General features: G+C 41.7%; 1 pseudogene; it reads left to right on the forward strand.

The window, feature by feature from the left end:
• Positions 1–9793: 9793 nt before the first annotated feature.
• On the forward strand, positions 9794–10476 carry LOC122753057 (annotated as a pseudogene).
• Positions 10477–12481: the final 2005 nt, after the last annotated feature.

Genomic DNA, 12481 nt, shown 5'->3' on the forward strand with positions numbered 1-12481 from the left:
CATCACTATTTTATTATGCACCCAAGATACTTTGTGGGTATTTTTTAAGGTATTATTAAATTAAAATATTATTTTAAGGTATTATTAAATTAAAATATTAATTTTTTTAATGTTAACTTTCATAAATTTCAACAGCCTTTGTGCTCTCAGGGAGCTAATAATTTAAGTGTGAGAATAAAAGGATAAACAAAATAAAAACAAGGTACTTTTAGAGAGCAGGAGGCACTAGCTAAAGTAGGGAAAGGGGGGTGTTTCAATTCATAAAGATTATTTTAGAGAAAAGGGAAGTGATTAAGTGCTCTCTGGAATAGGAAGCATTTGGGGTGAATTTTGAAAGATTAGTTCCCTACACAGAGATGGCAGTTAGGGGTGGGGAATATTTTGAGCATATTATCTGGGCACCTTACCCAGAAAAAAATCAGATGACCCACAGAATTTCTTTCCTGCCATGCAGCTGTTCATGGCAGTAGGGTGGAGAAAGAAAATACTATTCACTCCTTAGATATGCACATTTGCTCTCAGAGGCATGCCCTGGCACACTCCCATCTTCAACATTAGGTGGGGTGGGAGGAGAAATCGACTTAATATAGAATCCCACATCCATGGTCAGCTGGTGCCCTTGAACAAGTCCTTCAGAAACAGGCCTGGAAGAGACCCAAACCCATCGACATCAGTCTGTTCGACAAGGTTTATTAATTCGGTGTTTGACCCAAGCAGGGAGTGTTGAGATTTTTTTCTAACATTTAAAAAAGGAATTCTAAAATATTCATTTTTAGATATACCGAACATGCAGCTCCTGACTCTCAGGAGCTTTGGGAAGCTGATGGATGCAGGCTGTCCATTTCAGCCAAGGCACTTCGGATTAGCACCCAGAGATCTAGGCAGTCCTACAAGTCACATTTATAGAACATCAAGATAATCTTGACCTACAATGTCCACAAAAGTCCCTTGTTCATTCGGAGTGAGAAGTCAGCCTGGATGGATCACCACCTAGCTTCTGCTCAAAAACACCCAGAAGGAAGCCTCTTTCTTTTAACAAAGCAATGGGGACTGGATCAGTCATGTCATTGTGATGGTCAACTCCAAGTTGAGAAACATCTCTACAAAGGTTAGCACGATTCCTTACTATTCTTGTTCAGTTGTTTCAATCATCTCTGACTAGCCACATTTGGAGTTTTCTTAGTAAAGATACTGGAAGGATTTGACATTTCTTTATCTAAAAGGGGCTACAGAAGGAAACAGAGGCAAACAGGCTGAAGTGACTTGCCCAGGGTCACACAGCTACTAAGTGTCTGAAGCCAGATTTGAATTGAAGTCTTCCTGACTCCAGGCCTGGTGTACTATCCACAGCAAATCCTCTAATACTTGGAGAGTTTAAGAGTCGCATAAAGCATCAGGTTAAGTAACTTGTAAAGGGTTAGAGAACCCATATGTTCTACTTTAACCAGATCTTCCCAACTTCAAGGCCAGCTCTGTCTACTCTACAATATGAAAGGCAATGTGGCCTTGGAAATTCTATTCAAGAACATTCCTATGCACCTACCATCTGAGTCCTTGTTCTTCACTTTGGAGTCACAGAGAATGAATCATTTCTTCCAGGGGACAACCCTTTTACATACATTTTAGGCAGCAATCACATGCGTTCCTCAGCCTTTTCTTCTCCAGCCCCAATATAATTCCCTATTTTCTCCTGATATTTTTGAAGAACTTTTATCAATCTTTTATACAAGTTCCAATTGGCTGATGGCCCCCTTCAGACATGATACCCAAAATTGAAGATATGACTCTGCTCTGTGCTAAATGCTGTGGATATAAAGCAGACACTTCAAATGCTTATTGACTAGTTGGTTACTGATCTGGGACAAATGGACCAGGAGGTGCAAGCCAAAGAAGTTATATTGAGTAACTAAAGGCAAGTCCAAACACACCCAGGTGTGGGTGCTGTGAGATTTAAAATTGGATATTAGATCATAAATCTCCCCTCTTTAACCTTTCCCTTAATTTATCTCCCAGACTAGTAAATGGAAGAAGCTTCTGGTTTTCTAGTTAGAGCTTTTATTGTATGGTAGTCACAAGGTGATGTTGATTAGGAGGATAGGAAAGTAGAGATACAATACAAATCGTTTTAAGTCTAAGCTTAGTCTATATTCCGTATAAAACTCACCAAAAGCTGAAGGCCACCTTTGGGGAAAGAGAGAGAGAGGGAGAGAGAGAGAGAGAGAGAGAGAGAGGGAGAGAGAGGGAGAGAGAGAGAGAGAGAGAGAGAGAGAGAGAGAGAGACTGTATCAAGCGTGTGCTGCTGCTAACTGTGAGCCAGGCCCAGTCGAACTCTTGTCAGCATCAGCTGTGCAGCGCAGTCAGGAGAGCAGTGGAGCAGGAAAAAGTCCCCACTTCTGTTCTCTCCTTGCCTTTTAAGCTCGCACCCCGGAAGTAGAGTGCATAGCAGGCAATCTGGCCTGCGTAGCTCATGCTGTTGGTCTCCTCCCCAAAAGGGTGGTCCTAAAAAAAACTGGTGTCTCTCCATTATCTAACCAACTGTTAAAACTTTTTACCACAGTGCCATGGGACGTCAGTCTCTTCTCACTGGGACATAGAGTATCTTTACCCATAGCCAAAGATGTATCTTGAGTCAGCCTAGGGCAAGCTTGTGCTCACACAGAGAAGATACTGGTGGCAAACTCAGTTTTAGGAGGCAAACGCTAACATGTCTGCAGCTGCATACAAGAAGGGAGCAGGAAGGGCATTCTTTCAGAACTCACCCTAGAGGCCAGGGAAGCCCAAATGGTTGGGAAGCCAATACTACACATTGGGTTATTATGGTCCATGAAAGCCACCCCTACTGAGCTCTTCATATATTTGCTACACCATTCCCTCCTCCGCAGCCTTACTGATTCTCTATACTTTTTGTCCCATGGCCAGGGAATGTGAGTAGGATCTTTCAACATCAAGGAAAATCTTAGGTGATTTTAAGGGTAAAAAACCCATTTACCACAAAAGTGAGCTCTCTTCTGACAACTGATACCTGACACCATTGAAGCCTTTGACTATCCACAAGTGCTGGAACTACAAAAACAAAACAAAACAAAAAAACCTCTCGCTTATCTGTTTCCATAGAACACAGAGTGTGTGTGTGTGTGTGTGTGTGTGTGTGTGTGTGTGTGTGTGTGTGTGTGTGTTCTAAGACAACTAGCATACAAGGCTGAGGCTAGCCCTGTTCTCAATGACAATTATCTTCGAGTGAAGAAATGAAATGAAAATAGGGGACAAGCAGGGTAAAAAGCCATCTAACTTCTGTTGAGGGACCTTAGACAATCCCATACCTGCCTACTATAAATTGAAGAAGTAGAACCAAGGCCCTCAGTTCACATCCAGCTTATAATGGATTATCCTTTGAAGCTACAGATTGGTTTAGGGGTGGTTTTTTATGGGCCCTTGTCAATTCTACCATTATACTACTGTCCCTCAGACATAGGGCATTACTTTGTATATGCCCTATGACAACTACATTATATTTCCAAGCAAAATTTACCCCCCCACACATACACACACCCAAACACCTCTATATACCATTAAGTAGTTATGAGCAGCACAGTATAGAGAGATGGTCAAATCAGGAAGACCTGTATTCAAATTGTGGGGATCAATTTTTAATAGGGGGGTGTTAGCTAAGCAGCTCGCCGCAATATTGGGACAAGGCAGGAGACTGGCAGCCTCCGTCAAAACAGAACAGGGTTTATTTTAACAAGAAACAAACTTAAAACACACACACACACACACACACACACACACACACACACACAATCAGTAGGATCAAGGGAAAGGAAATAAAATGGGCAAAGGGAAATTATACAACCTGAAAAATACCACCACCCAGGAATCAGCTGAGAATACACAGCAGAGCTCCTGTCACCTTCCAGCTTCCAGCTAGAATGGCTACTTCTCCCCATTCCCAGAAACCCCACACAGTCCCCAATCAATTGTCTGGCCGCTCTGACAGTCACATGACTACCCTCACTAGGCTTCCAATCATTATAATTTTGCCAGGCCCATGTAGGTGTCTGAGTGGTGATGACGTGAGGTGCCAGCGCCATGGCAACGACTACAACCAGTGGGTGGAGCACCATGCCATTCGCGGAGCCCCAGGCCAGTGCGTGCTGAGGCATAAAAACCTCACATAACAATGAATTCTTTACAAAGTCTTGCCCACTGCCCCAAACTGGCTAAGTGACAATGGGTAAATCACTCAAGTTGGCAGTTCCAAGGCCAGTGGAAATCCACAAGTGGTAGAAAAGAGGCCAATCCATGTTGACAGAGGGAATTGTCACTCTGGGAGTTCCTGACATTAGTAAGTAGTCCAATACACTGTACATCACAAGGATCAATTGTCCCTCCTTTTAGATAGGAATATAGTAGGCTGGAGACAATTCTTTACGAGATATTATTTCTGCAAGTTTTCCACTGCCCATTTTTCTCTCAGAAATCTTCTATTCCTTCAAGGCTTAGCTCAAGTATCACTTCCTTAAAAAAAAAATGTCTTTCCTAGCTCTAAATGCTTAATATTCTGGAGAAAGAAAAAAATACTGCACAAGATAGTGGCTGCAGACATGGGAAGGATCACAGTGGAAATCAAAGAGGTCAGTCAAAGAAGACTTTGTGAAAGAGGTGGCATTAGAACCAGACTTTGAAGGATAGGAAGGATTAACGTGCAGACATTCAAAATCCCTTTATTAAGTGACTATGTGCAGCAGTTCCTGCATTAGGTACATGGACTTCCTTTGATCCAACAGTCCCTGCCTCCCAGGAGCTTGCATCATATGATAACCCAAAGACATGTGGCCCTCCTGACTATGACCTCACCTCCAGAGAGAAATCTTGCCTTTTTCCAGGTCAAATGGGATATTCCAATGAATCGTTTTATTGGCTTATTGTAGTTTCACTGTTCAAATATTTTCTACATCTTAAGTGTAAGTTTCTCATCTTCCCCTCCCTCCCATCTACCAGGGTTAGCCAAGATCTCAATGTCCCAGTATCTCAGGGCACCTGTCAGCTGTTTATGTCTGAAAATTGTGTTTGTTTCTTATTTGTTTTTGAAGCTCAAACCTCTTTCCTTATTTGTAAAATGGAGAAAGCCTCTACTTTGCCTGTCAAAGGAGTTGAAAAGACCAAGGGATAAGTCTTAAAATGTTTTTCTAAGTTTCAAAGGCTAAGCAAAGCTAGAGTTATATGATCCAAATGGATTTGGTCAATCAGAAAGCATTTTTAGCAACTATTTTGTTCCAGGAACTAAAGATTCAAGGGGAGGGGAGGGGAGGAGGAAGTAGAGACAGACACAGAGCCAGAGACAGGGAGAGTCCTATAATATTGAATCTGTCCATAATAGTAACATTTCCATTTTATGAACCATAATAGAATCTTGAGTGTTCTGATATTACATTAGGAAAAAACCCCTTTGAGGCTTCTCCCTCTCCCTCACTCACTTTGCATTAACTATGTGAGCAGATACAGTCCTAATCAGCCTAATTCAACCCCGGAATCAAAGTATTTTCTTCCTAAAAGCCATTCCATAAACATGGCAATTTGTCAATGGTTTGGTAAAAAAAAAAAAAGTCCTTAGAGACCTCATCCAATTGCTCATTTTGGAGGAAAGGTTAAAATAATTGTCCAGGGTCACATAACAAATGGTAGAGATTTCATTTTATAAGTCAAGCCAAGAGCCCCTGATATCATTTTCTTTCATAAAAACATGAGAACAAGGGTCCAGATTCCATCCAGCTTCCGTATGGGATAAGGCCTGGAAAAAAGTGAGACTTCCATCTTCACTCTGTCCTTGGATGGAACACATTGTAGATTTAAGTATGGGTTTCTGAGGTCTTTCTTGAAGGATCATGAAAAACTGAACGGCAACAATTACTCATAGCTGAGGATGAGGTAGAATGGTGGAGTAGGGCAATCAGATGGAGATTGAACATTGAATCCTGACATTCTCTTCCAGATGTCAGCTCTTAGCTCCCTCCCACAATGGGAGGAGTAAACATTGATTAGGTATCTGGGTGCCAGCTACTCTCATATCTATGAGATCATATCACAGATTTTTTTTTAAACTCTGAATCTTCCTATTTTGCCCAGGCTAGAAGTACACAGGCTACTGAAGGACCTGATCCCAGCACCACTTAATGTGGACGATTTGACTTCCACCATTTTGACCCTCTTCGGGCATCCTGGTGGCCCTCTGCTCAAAGGGGCTCATCATATTGGTGCTGAGCTCAATGTGGCTATCTGGTCACCTAAGGGTGTTACTGGTCACAACTCCAGAGCTCAAGGTTCACCTCCTCCCCAAAGTGCAAAGATTAGAGGTATAATTAACCACACATAGCTCAAAGCAATCAGACTGAAAAGGATCTTAGGGGATCCCCAAGCCCCAACTATCCTTGTTTTCCTGTGGGATTTGCTTTTCTGTGCCAAACCTCAAAATTGGGAATGAGTCTATTAAGTGTTGCCAAAACCTATCCTAAAGACCACATTCTAGAGGACTTGGGGTAGGACCTGTGGAAATTACAGGAACCTCCACCTTTTTTCTTTTAAAGTCTCCTTTTAACTGTTAGCATAATCCTCTTACACTCTTATCCAGTCATTTTGTGTTTTATTTTACTGGAACACGTTTAAACGAACCCTTGGGCCTTTCCATTATTCCCTGGACTAATTGAAAAGGCAAGTTCAGTGACAGAAACATCTTCTCATCTTAATCAGTTAGAAATTAAAGTCTCTGAAACTCTTTTTGGATCCCCTTCCTTGAGTTACAGTTTGAACTTTTCTTTTTTAAGTTCCTCAACATCTCCACTATTTCTATGAAATTCTTTAGTCCTAAGAGAAAAGGTCATTCTCTCCACAGGGAGCACAAAAAGTTTATTGAATTTGACATAGCTCCTTTTAAAAAAACAAAAAGGAACATTTATTGAAAGTTTTGAGTTCCAAATTCTAACCCATTGTCCCCCTCATAAGGTTGGGACTTAGAGGTAAGTGACTAGTACAAGGTCATAGTCACTAGCAAAACCAGGATTTCAAACCCAGTTCCTTTCAACTTTAAATTGAATGTTCTTTCAATGATATTGAAATGACACTGTCTGGGGTCAATTTAGTATTTTGCCTGAAGTCTGGGTGTAAGCAAACAAAAAAAGCAAGAACAAAAACAACCTGGTGAAACACTTGAGAAAACTGGACACGAGGTGGTCAATTCTCAGTGAAATGAAACCTGAAAATCACCTAACTACAACTAAGGATATTGGAAAGGGAACCCCATAGGCCTCAAAGGTCTCAGGTTCTTCTAGTAGAAGAGTCAGATCGACAGTTCTGATTGAAGTTTTAGCTTAGATCTAGATAAACCATATAACTCATGGCTAGATTGGAACAACTTTTAGCCATAGAAGAGGAATATAGACTGGTTTATCTAATGTAGCTGTTTCCATGGCATATCAGCATAACTAGAAAAATCTATAACTAAGACAGGAAAACTGGAGTTTAGCACAGTATCAAAATTTGGAATACAAGAGTATAACACTAAGCACCTTAGTAGCACATGAGTTACTAATTTGTCCTCCTGTTCATCTGAACTGGGCAGCTAGGTGGCACAGCCCAGAGTGGGGAAGACTAATTCAGATCTGATCTCACTTCATAGCTGTGTGACCTTGGGCAAGTAACTTAACTGTTTGCCTCAGTTTCCTTATGTGTAAAGAGTTGTGAAAGGAAATGGCAAACAAATCCATCATCTTTACCCAGGAAACCCCAAATGAAGTCACAAAGGGTCAGAAAAGAATGAAACAACTGAACCACTCACCTGAATGACTCATGATTACTTCCTTTGTCACATCATGGATTAACAATTTATTTAGGTGAATTTTGGGGCCTGCTTTCTCCAAACAATAGCTTATTCTATGCTACCGACTCAGAACATTGAGCCAAAGGCAGAAATTGCCACCACTGTCCTCAATTGGAGTGTTAACTTGCTTATTTCCCCTTTCAATCAGTCAGCAGCAGAATGGATGGAAATGCCATGCTTAGGAGATATTGGACTTTTAGCAAGTCTGAAAGTTAATTCTTTATAAAATAGTTTGGTATATTTCTATAACATTTAAGGCTGCAAACTACAGTCATTTTCTGATTGAATAATTACAACCAGCTTCAGAGACAGGCTAAAATAAAGGTGAAGCCATTTTCTAGCTTTAGAAATTCTTAAACCTAAAGCATTTGTCTCACTGACAAATGGATCAGACAGAACTAAGCATTTCTATCTGCAAATTCTCAGCCATACTCTTCTGCTCTGTTCCTTCTTAGGAATTCACAAGAGGACAGATAGATTCAAGTATTTATTAAGTGGAAAGGTCAAAGGCACACTATTTGTCCAAGTTGAAAACATTGAAAGCCTTATAATAGGGCAGGCAAAACAACTTGGCTGAAAAATCCAGACATTTTTCCTGGATTCAGATACTAGACTTGGAAAATCTGATTTTCCTTCCATTCTGCTGAAAAAAGATGATTTGCACTTGGCTTTTGCACATCACTCTCCTCTTAGTCAATGGGTCAGTCTGCTACAGATGGGGTGGGAGGCACATTAGTATCTCAAATGACCTTACCAAATTTTAAATACAAAGCCCACTTTTCTTTTATGCACTGATGGATTCGGAAATAAACCTTCTCTTCTGGCCAGAACACGTTTTTACAGAATCTTAGAATCACAGGGAGTGTAATTGAATGGAAACATCATTAGACCAATAGTTGGCAGAGCTGTGTTTAACATCATGGCTCTGACACTGAATTTCTGTATGTTTCTATCCCAGATACTTCCCCTTTTTATGCCTCAGTTTCCATATCTATGAAACAATGAAGACTTAGCCTAGTTGATCTCTAATGTTCTTTCCAGCTCTAAGCATTTAAAGAATTTGTGTTTAGTCTGTTTAGTCATGTCTGACTCTTTGTGATCCCATTAGGGGTTTTCTTGGCAAAGAGACAGGAGTGGTTTGCCATGTCCTTCTTCCAGCTCATTTGATAGATGAGGAAACTGAGGCAAACAGGGTGAAGTGACTTGCCCAGGGTCACACAGCTAGTAAACTTCTGTGGTCAGATTTGACCTGGGGGGTGCGGCAGGGGAAGGAGAGGTCTTCCTGACTTCAGGCCCAGCATTACCTATCTTTATCCAAGCTCTCAACTGATACTTTCTTCTGCATAACCAAATCAAGGGGTTTATCCCTTTTCTTTTAAAGACAGGAAAGACAGACAGACACACACACACACACACACACACACACGAACCCACTTCCATCACCCAAGCAAGTCTACTTTCACTTCTCAGAAGTCTGCCCAAGTGAAACTTTTCCTTACATTGAATATAAATGTACTAGCTTCCCTAAGACACTGCTCCTGATTCCCCTTTGGGGGCCAAGTAGATCAGCTTGAAATCTCTCTTCCTCATAATAGCTCTTCCCCTGAAAACAGACCTGGGAAAGACCTTGGTTTAAGAAGACCGAGGTCAGAGAGACACCTCCATGGTGCTCTCCCTGTGGTCACTCACAGTATTGCAATAAAACTTGGGAAACTCAGTCACTGACAGTGAGTCATTCCCAAAAGAATCACAATCAATGTGATCAATTAAACCCATCCCACATCAGCTCTACACAGGAAGTCCTACTTTTCACACCCACCAGCTCCGAAACTGAGGCAAGTTTGAGAACAGATCCTAAACCCTTAGGAGAGGAAGAAGAACTTCTGTAGACCAGAGGAAGGCCAAAGTAAAAACAGGACCATGGCCAGCATTGATGAGCTGCCCGAGGAAGTTCTTCTGGAGTTGCTCTCCCTCGTGCCAGCCTGGGGGCTGCTGAGGCACTGCCGGCCATTCTGCAGCCTCTGGAGGGACCTCATCGACCAGGTATCCCTGTGAAAATGCAAGCACTTCATTTCTAAGGACTGGAACCAGCCAGTAGCTGATGGGAAGATCTACTTCTGCTGCAGCAGCCAGAAGACCTGCTAGAAGAACCTGATCTGCAATCCCTGTGGTGAAGATAGGTTGAATTTTTGGATAAATAAGCAGAGAGAAAAAATTGGATTGTAGAAAACATACCTGGACCCCACGGAAAAGAGTTTCCAGACTGCTGAGTCAGGAAATGCTTTCTCATGTACTATGATGATTATCTCAAGTCTCAGATGGTGAACCTGAAATCCAAGGGCTATAGTGACACAGTAAGGATACAGTGAAGCCAGACATTGTGATCAAGGACTGGTTTGCTGCTAGATAAAATGACTATGGCTGCAGCTATATCTGCGTGCACTTGCTGTCTGATGACTTAAAAACCCTGGCTATGTTCAAGCTCCCAGAGGTGGCATATGATGGATGGAGCAACTGAGTGGAGAGGGGTCTCCCACACATTCTCCAACTATCACCCAAGAGTCTATCACATCTACTTCCACCATGGCGGCAGGGACACTTAGGGCTGGTGGGCTAGGCTGCAATGCTACCAAGTCCCCAACAGCAGAATCATCATTTTTCCCAAGATCACCAGAAAAGTCAGTCATGCAGAAGCATCCAAATGCAACAACCAGATCCACACCCAGATGAACTAATGGTTTCAGTATCTTCCTATTTTTAGGAACTTGGGGTTTCAATAAACACTGCTCTAGATTACTCCCCCCCCCCAAAGAAGGCCAAAGTCTCCCACTGCAGCTAGGGCCCTCTATAGTCATCCTGATCTATATCTTGCCATCAGACCCAGATGCCTCCAGAGAGTGAGGCTGATGACTTTTTCACAGCCCTGCCTCACTTAAATCCAAATCACTTGCAAGTCAAGTCATCGCCCTCCCCTTCCCCCTGCCCCATGGCATTGGTCATCTTCAAAAATGAAGGACAGACACCTCTTCTCCTTAAAGCCAGGCATCACCCTTCCCCAACTCCCCCTTAGGAGTCTCTGACCAGACTAAGCATCCATGGGGGGGGGGTCTCCTTATATAGAATAGACTTGAACTCCATTTTCCCAGTTACCCCTTTTCTGGAAAGACTTATTTTACTGTCATTCCTAAAATTCCACATATTGTCTGATCAGGATAGTGGTCATGTTAACAGCACCACCAACAACAATTTATTGGTGCTTTAAAGGTTGGAAAAGCAAGAAGTTGACAGCTTTTGATCCTTACCATAAACCCTGGGAGGTGGTGCTATTATACTCCATTTCCAAATGTGGGGAAACAGGCAGTGAGTTTAGTTCATTAACCCAAGGTCACACAACACGTGAATGTGTGAAAGTAGATTCAAGCTCAGGCTTTCCAACTCCAGATTCTGCTCTATCCACAAAACCAGCTTGTTTTGAATAATTTGTCTCTTGATAAGGGGCTTCAGTAAGCTGAGCTATTTGGAAGCTTGAGTGTACTGACTCAAGAGCTCAATACCCTAGGCAAGTCAACTGTAATGAATGGAATGACGCCACCTGCTGGAGAGCTACTGTAGGAAAACTCTGCCATGGGGAGAAGGCATCTGAGGGCAAGCCATGTAATCAGTTCCTTGGTGTCAGAAAGTGACGTTTGCTTGTGGGTACTGTCTATCAAAGCTACCAGCCAATGAACTTGAGGAGCCTCCCATTTCTGGGAAGACACGAAGTAGGAAGCAGACGCTGGCAGAGGAGTTCTTCCTCATTTGGTTCTTGACCTCACCAGGTCAGATGATGGGGTCTCTTAGAAATAGTTAGATTTTTACCTCTCTGTGATCCTAATGCTCTTTAATAAATACTTAAATGCTTTCATACTCTTGCTAAAGTTTATAATTTACTGGTGACCACTCATTAGATTTTAGATAGTATAGCTAGAATTTTAGTCCCTTACACAACCAACTGCTTCAAGTTTCCTTATTTAAAAATGAAGGAAATCAGTGCTACCTCCCAGGCTTGCGATAAGGATCCAATTATATCTGTAGAGCATTTAGTGCTGTGCCTGGCACATAGGTGCCTAATAAATGAGTGCTTGTTTCCTTCCTTATAAAGGAAACTCCAGCATAATCATACCTTCTTGTACTTGCTAAGTTCATGGTTTGAACTCAAGACAAAGATGAAATGTGAGTGATTTGACACATTTGCTTAAATATAAAGCCACTTCTGGTTATTGAATATATCTGGATAAAGTACATTGCATATCATTTGGGGAGCAGAGAAAGATAAATGAATAAAACAGTCTTCCATCATTTTCTTGGATCCTGGTACTTCAAATAAAGCAAGGTCTGAGACCATAGTGTTATGGAAACAGTCAGATGACCTGAGCAAGTTATTTTTATCTCTGTGGGCTCGAATTTCGCCATGTTAAAAATGGGTATGAATTTAGCATTGTCTATTTTAGTGGGCTGCCATCAGGATGGCAATAGGAAACAATGTCTATATTGCATTAATGTTTAGAATTATTTTCTATAGTGGAGAATACAAGCAAAGAAAAAAAAAGAATTTGTCAAGAATGACAT

Source organism: Dromiciops gliroides, chromosome 4, assembly GCF_019393635.1.
Source record: "Dromiciops gliroides isolate mDroGli1 chromosome 4, mDroGli1.pri, whole genome shotgun sequence".
Classification (NCBI taxonomy): domain Eukaryota; kingdom Metazoa; phylum Chordata; class Mammalia; order Microbiotheria; family Microbiotheriidae; genus Dromiciops; species Dromiciops gliroides.